This window comes from Rhagoletis pomonella, unplaced genomic scaffold (genome assembly GCF_013731165.1).
Source record: "Rhagoletis pomonella isolate Grant_MI unplaced genomic scaffold, Rhpom_1.0 Rhpom_scaffold_00006, whole genome shotgun sequence".
Taxonomy (NCBI): Eukaryota; Metazoa; Arthropoda; class Insecta; order Diptera; family Tephritidae; genus Rhagoletis; species Rhagoletis pomonella.
In genome coordinates this window covers 32,669,355-32,677,553 of record NW_023458560.1, presented here as the reverse complement: position 1 = coordinate 32,677,553, position 8,199 = coordinate 32,669,355, and positions in this window count along the sequence as shown.

Sequence of the window (8,199 nt, the reverse complement as noted above, 5' to 3'; positions counted from 1 at the left end):
TAGTCACGCACATCCAACTTCAAGGTCACATCATCCAATACAACAATTTTACTACCACCAATAAGTGCACAACCCACAGCCAATTTGCTGCGTTGGCCACATGTCAGCCTTTCTGTGCGTATATATTTAACCTCGTCCAATTCAAGCGCATCCAAATATCTTTTCACTTCTTTTTTCATATCATTTGAGTTTAAGCCTTTCAATCTACCAAAAAGCGTCAACTGATGTTTGACATTTAGCTGTTGAAATAGCAGGGAATCTGTGAAACAGACACCCATAAAATCGCGGGAGCTATGTACAGGATTTTCCTGAATGGTCTCTTTGAGCACAACTTTACCCGAAGTGGGTTGAATGAAACCAGCAATAACCTGTAGCAGCGTGGTTTTACCACTGCCATTATGTCCCATCAATATAGTGATTTCATCTTCATAGAGAGTTAACGTAATACCACTGAGAATTATTTGATTCCCTCGCTCCACTGTAATCGATGACAGTTCCACTAATACCGGCTTGTGCGTTGCTCGCACCTCAAATATAATGGTTTTCGAATAACGCGTGCTTTCCGTGGTTTCGCGGGTTTCACTCTTGCTTCGTTTGAATGATTTGAAGAATCTGTTTAATTTATTGATTATCTTCTGTACAAATATACCAATTAATATTTGGATTATGCTTAAACCAAACATTATCACACCAAGTGTGCCAACACTGTAGTAATACTCGGGCAAATCGTCGTGCTTGAAAAAGTTAGACCATTTAAGGCCATTATAGTGTTCAAGTTGAAATATGTTGTGCATGGCTTGCCCAAATGCGGAATTACCAAAAACGGAAACAAAAACAAAATTTGATTCGGTTGGAGCAGCATATGGTATACAGAGTAAGGCCCAAAACATTGGTGCTGCACCAACAGCTAATGTGGGACTTCGAAAGAAATTCGATATCATAAAACAGAAGCTGAGTGCATTTATGTTGAAGGCAGTAAGCAAGGCGAATAAGCAGCTAAAAGAAGATCTATTGAAGACACCAAAGCCATGGTTCCATGGAATCTGAAAAAAAAAATAAAATAAAGAGGATTAACTATTCGTATGTACAGAAGTATTGTAAAGTATATTTTATGAGGTATAGAGCTTAAGATTTAAATAAAATAATATTATTTTAATATAAATTTGGGCGGCTGGCTCTGAAAGTCCATTTGAAAGCACTCCATAATCCAAACTTTAGAGAACCCGACAAGAAAAAATCCAGAGAATTTTTAAAAATCCAGACAGGACATAATACACACTTAACAGGCAGACAAAATCCCGACGGAAAATCCTCCAAGCTAACTCTCTTTCTTGGTACCCACAACCTCAATTGCCAACAAAATTTGTTTCCGCTGATAGTAGCACCACAGCTAACATTTCTTCTGATATCAATTCGAGCCTTAATTTTGGCTCCCTGACATTATCAACTGAAGATATTACAAAGGGGGTAGCTTCCCTTAAACCCTCTTCTCAAACTGATATTGATGGTCTGTCTGCCCTGTTATTGAAAAAATGTTCTGCCCTAATTCAACCCTTAAAATCATTTTTAATAAGTCTCTTGCTTCAGGTATATTTATTGATGAATGGAAAGTTACTTCCATAACCCCTATTCTAAAAGGTGGTAAGAAAAACGATGTTAGGAACATAGGCCCATCTCTAAACTCTCAACTATTTCTAAACTGTTCGAGTGTGTAGTTAAAGATAAACTGTACTTTGCTACTAAATCTTTTATTTGTCATAACCAGCATGGCTTTGTTTCTGGGCGGTCTACAGTTTCAAACTTAGCAGCTTTCACCGACTACTGCGTAAATGCGTTTTCTTTTGGCCTTTGATAAAGTCCCTCATAGTATACTAGTCGAAAAACTTGCCTGCCTAGGTTTTCATTCATGCTTCTTGGAATGGATAAGATCCTACTTATCCAACAGACCCTGTGTTGTAACCATAGATGGTGTGTCTTCTGACTCTTTTGTGGCTTCCTCTGGGGTGCCGCAAGGAAGTGTCTTGGGTCCTCTACTGTTCGTCCTTTTTATAAATGACATTAGTAGCTGTTTCTCATTCGCAAATTTTTTACTCTATGCAGATGATCTTAAGGTATACACTATAATTAAAGATTCATTTGACGAGGTAAGGCTTCAATGCGATATTGACGCTCTCCATCGCTGGTGCCTGAAATCTCGTTTATCTTTAAACATAAATAAATGCTTTAAGATGACGTTTGCGAAGATTTTGAATGTTCGCAATACGTCTTATTGCATATCGAATCATATTCTCAATAATGTCGGCGAAATTAAAGATCTAGGGGTTATATTTGACCCGAAACTTTCATTTAACAACCATGTTAACTATGTAATTGCGAAAGCATACTCAGTACTTGGTTTTGTACGTCGTAATAGCACTAATTTCTCTGACCCATATACTTTCAAAGCGTTATTTATAAGGTTAGAGCGTTCTCATCTCGAATATGCCGTATTCGTTTGGAGACCACATAGCAAACTTTTTATAAAAAGACTGGAACGTATAAAAAAGTTTTTCTTAAGTATGCTCTTCGGTCACTGAAATTTGAAAGTCCTGTTCCTTCGTACGCTTCGCGTCTCAAGCTGATAAACTTACAATCTTTAGAAAGCCAGAGATCTATCCTTTCTTTAACCTTTACATTTAATGTTATTCAAGGTGTCGTCGATTGCCCCTATCTCTTGGAACGGATAAGCTTCAATGTACCCAGGCGCAATCTTCGAGTTTCTTATCCATTTTACTTGGCAAAAGTCAAGACACGATTTTCCAGTAATGCTCCCTTGGCGAGATCTATGCGAGAACTTAATATATTATCGGAAAGAATCATAATTGATTTCTCTATGACAAAAAAAGCTTTTTTAAATCTCCTTCACAATACTTTGTAATGTTAATATTGTACTAGCATTAGCAAAACCATTTATCTACTAGTCTGTAAGAAATATTGTTTCTAGACTAAATAAATAAATAAATAAATAAATAAATAAATAAATACAGAGCCGCAGCAAGTTTCTCAATTTCTCAATTCAGCGGTACTTGGGGCAAAGAAGAAGAAAAGTTGTTGCCAACATTCACGGCAATTGGCCAGCCGGTGGTAAACTATGCAGCGCTCGTGGGCCGCGGACATTTGGGACACAGTGGATAAAGCTGCATACATGCCACAACACAGCACTCCGGACAGCTGTGGGATGCCTTCTGATGTCGCCAGAACATCACATCCACAGTAAAGCCTAAACTCTCGCGAGAAAGGTGCCCAACAAGCAGTTCCTAGTACGGTCCTACAGACGTTACCATCCGAACAAACAATTACTTGAGCTGAAGCACCGGGAAACATGGAAAACTGAACCTCAGAGCACAATATTTTTTTCTTTATAAAAATAATAAATGTGTGGATAAGACATAAATACAAATATTGAATCAACCAAAAAATATCAAATTAAACCTTTAAAAGCATTTTTATTGTTTTTTTTCAGTTTTGAAATCAAGTTCTAAGTAAATTTTTTGAGTGAGTTTCAAATAGGTTGTGTTGAAAGTACTGTCGAATAATTTGTGATTCTTAATTGAAGTGTTTGGTAAGAAAAACTCATCAGCGTTTAATAAAATTATAATATAAATTGTGTGAGTGCTTTATCCATATCATAGTTACTATTAAGCAGTATTGGTCTTGTCCCACCCATGATAAAAAAGGTAAAAGTTGTTATTATTAATTACAGAAGTTGAAGTTGTGTTTCGGGTTTGTTACATAATGCTAGATTTTCATTTTCAATGTTTACCTCAATTGTATTTTCGTTTTCACATAGTTAGTTAAGAATAATTCAACAGTCAAGCATGTCCCACCCGTGACAGCTACGGGTGGTACAGTTGCTAGAGGTAGGTTTACAAGGCTGATAAGCTTTATTTGTTTGTTGAGGTGGACGCAGGGGAGAAGGGCGGAAGCACGGACTCGCCCATTACCTATAAACCCTTGTGATCAGCTGATTAAGTTAAATGATATTTTGACCAGTTTTGGGTTTTTCTTTTGTTAATTTTATGGTAATAGTTTTTTTTTAGAAAAGTCTAGCACATTACATAACCAGAACCACATAAATCCACATTTCAAACTACGTACAAAAATTATAAATTTCAACAAATTTTAACAGTTACATCCAAAAATTTTAAACTTTTTGTTCATAATTTTTAGAAATATTCTAGGTAAGAATTTTTATAGCGTATTAAATTTAAGTAGGAAAAAATTAACATTTCAAGACGCTAGGAGATCGCGTTGATTTTTAATATTTATTTTTGCTAACGGTGCTAGGCTTTTTCTTCTATATAAAAGGCACTACACTAAGATAAAACGTGAGTGAATTTAATCCCTACCCGCCTTCTTATATTTTTTAGCAACTAGTCTTTAATATGGACCACACTAAAAGCTCCTTTTCATGTAAAAATTTGTACGTGTCCCACCCGTTACAGAGGAACTTCGGATTTTTTTTTATAATAAAGCCATCATTTTTGTTCTAGTTTTTGCTTTGTTTGCACTCGTGGTTCTTTGTTTTATTATAAGACATCAAGTTCACACAGAAAAGTGAAATAAATTCGCAGAGTTTTCGTAAAATATATCTGCTCCCAAAAGCAGGTTCTTTTTTTTGTCCCACCCGTGATTTTTTCCATATAAAAGTAAGCTGGCATTTTTTCGTATTTTGTAATAAATCATATAATAGTCAATTAGGTGTAGCTTTATCAAAATGTAGAATTATTCAGTATTTTATACTTAAATTTAAACAAGAGAGAACAATTTAATCGGTTCAAATGTCCCACCCGTGACGGTGGAATCGCCCATGAATAAAAAGGTTGTTGTTGTGAATATTTTTTAAATTTCTCCTATAAAGTCTGATGTGTGGATTTTAATGGGGTTTAAGTATTACATAATTAACTGAACTTTAATAAAACCTAAAAAAAAAAAAATATTAAACAAACGAAATAAAATTAATCAAAAATTGTCAAAATATCGTTTTCCAAATTTTTTCACATGACTGAATGTATAGCGTGTTTCCACAAACAATTCGCTGTTAGCTTATATCGTTTTGTATCAACGACTGATAAATCTATACTACTTCTGTGCATCAAAAAATTTTGGTAGCAAATAAAAGCAGGGACGTGAACCGGTTTTGAACCGAACCGGTTTTGAACCGGAAAACCGCTTTTTTCTATTAATTAACTGAACCATTAACCGAACCGAAATTTTCCACAAATGTTTGATCCGAACCGAAAACCGAACTACTTTCCATAACGGTTTAAAGGTTTGTTTCAACCAATTTTCAATAGATAAATGTACTCACTTTTTTTTTTCTTTTTGTTAAACATGGTAATACCTACCATGTTTGTTTACCATGTGACAATATATAATGTAAAGGCAACCCATCTCATTTGACAGACACTTGACCCTTAACCTTGCGCGTTGTTGCACTTGACACTCGACACTTAAACTTGCGCGTTATTTTTTTGTTTTTCGAACCGTTGAACCGAACCGGTTTAAAGACCAAAAAAACCGCGTTGACGAACCAATCCAAAAGTGCAAAAACGGTTCGAATCGCTGAACCGAACCGACCAAATTTTCCATCTGGTTCACGTCCCTGAATAAAAGTATTATTTCATATGAATGGAAAAATCAGTAGTATCCATTTTTGGAATCCAAAAAAAGTATACCTACTGCGAAAAAAAAGTATAAATACGATCGTTAAGTACGCCATAGTTTCTATCAAATAAACACAAACAAGAACAAAAAAAAAACTAATCATATAATCATGCAACATACCTTTAAGATAATTAGGAAAATAATAGTGCCGACTGACATTGCAGCCATCGTAAAAACGAACCAACTGTAGAACTGCTCCAAGGGTGTCACATCCAAAATTCCCAATAACTTATCCAATTTGGCCTCACGTTCATGGACTAAGAACTGCAAGTATTTTAGAAAAATTAAAACATTTATTCACAAAAATATTTAAATTACTTTCCACACCCAAACTAAATATAATATCAAAGGCGTATACGCTCCGACCAGCAGCAAAGATAAGCGTACTTCCAACACATCCGAAAGGGGATCATAGTAGTGTTCTGCTACAGGAAATCTACGTAAATTTATAATATTACCGGCAGGTACTGTGGAATTTGTAATTAAATGAATATATGCTTCTGAGATCATTTTTTGTATCATAATAAATCCTTCTTTGATATAATTTTCAAATCCATGACTATGCTCATAGGAACCTAATTGCGCATACAGATCTGTTGTATCCCAAGTATCGCCAAGTTGTTGGTAGCTACGCAACTCGCTGGGAAATATGATACTATAATCCAATCTATTTGGATAAATGCCCACTTTGTAAATGGATTCTGTTTCAATTTGAAAATTGGCCGCATTGAAACAAACTCCGACTAAATAATAATCTGTTGACATTTTCTCGCGAAGTTCATCACAAGTTGAGAAGATCACGTACTCATTATCTCTCAGCGAAAAATTAGAATACACCTGATTCATTATGTTTCTTATAGCTTCGAAATTGGGCGCATAAGCAATAGTTATTCGTGGAGTAAATGAATTATATGTCTGTTCAGTGCTATGGGCATTACACCAAAATTTAAATTAATACACCTGTTTGTGTATATATACATATTTATTTGTGACATGCGGGCATAAAGTTACCTACCCGCCATGGTATTCGGCAAATTTTTGTTGACGTTCGGTTATGAGCATTAATAACTTAAGCCACGAGAATCGAATATTTGTTACCGGGAAATTCGTCGCTGTTATATGTTGACCTGGTATCTGATAACGTAGAATAATAATAATCAAACAGCAGATGCTAGGCATTAGTAGAGCAAACAAAAATACGGGAATGTTATTCCAATGTTTGCAGGAATCCTTGAATAGCATCCATTTAAAGCGTATCCAGTGGTAATTCGCGGGCATCAAGTCCCCGTCGGAATGGTCACTGCTAACCGCTGAATCGGACAGCATTTTTAAAGCAGAAATTTTGCCTTTCAGTCACATACTTATGTATAAGTATGTATTTATGCAATTACAACTGAATGAAATTTGTGAAAATATTTTGACAATTTTGTAATAAAGTGACACGCTGATTCCGAATAAAATTTTACAGTTTTGTAAGTTACTAAAGATTTATCAGTGCTGAAAAGTGGGGTTTCTTTAGAGTTGTGGTGCACGTAAATTAAATGCTTGTTCATACACATAATACGCTTCGATCCAAAAGACAAAGATTACTGAGTAACATCCTATATGTTAATCCAGGCAATAAACTACCTACTTACCATAAATTAGATGCATTCGAATAGATCGGTCCCTAGTCCACTGACCGGAAAAAACGAATCCTATATGTTAATTTCGGTAAACAGCTACCCACGTGCCAAGTTTCAAGCAAACTGGACCTTAAATACGACATTTTCGAATAGATCGGTGCCTGCTCCACCTACGGAAAAAAAGTAATTTTTTGCCAATGACATGACAAAATTTTATGAAAATCGGACCAGCCATTCGCGAGATTACCTGTTACCAAAAAAAAATCTAATATTTTAAAATCTCGTGTCACGGTGTTTGTGGTCGAACTCCTCCTAAACGGCTCGACCCATCTTTATGCAATTTTTTGTGTATATATGGTAGGAATGAGAATCGGATGTAAAGTATATTTCATGCCGCTAAGTTCCGGGGGCGTGGCACCTCCCATTCAAACCGAATTTTTCATATTGCATATCTCTGGAAATGTTCATGGTAGAGTATTCGAACTTGGTATGGAGATATATGAAAGCAATTCGCCGGGTCCGCTAGTTATTATATAAATAGTATAGATCAGTGATTCCCAAATTGGTCCAGGTGGACCCCCAGGGGTCCACGGGTTCTAAGTGGGGGTCCACGAAAATTTATCTTCGATAGTAAAGAACCAAAAGGGTTGCTTGATAGCCTCCTTAATTCAATTTTAATTTTTGAGTGGTGTATAGTTCTCTTGACGCACTGTTGCATTTAGCGTCACTTTGTATCGTTATACGTGGGGAAGCTTTAAGGGCCACCTACAGACTAAAAAGAAGCAGATGTTGGTATAACACTGAGTAGCACGAATCTTCACTCATGTCTCCTAAACTGATTCTGGGTCAGGATCTGGGGTCTTTTTTT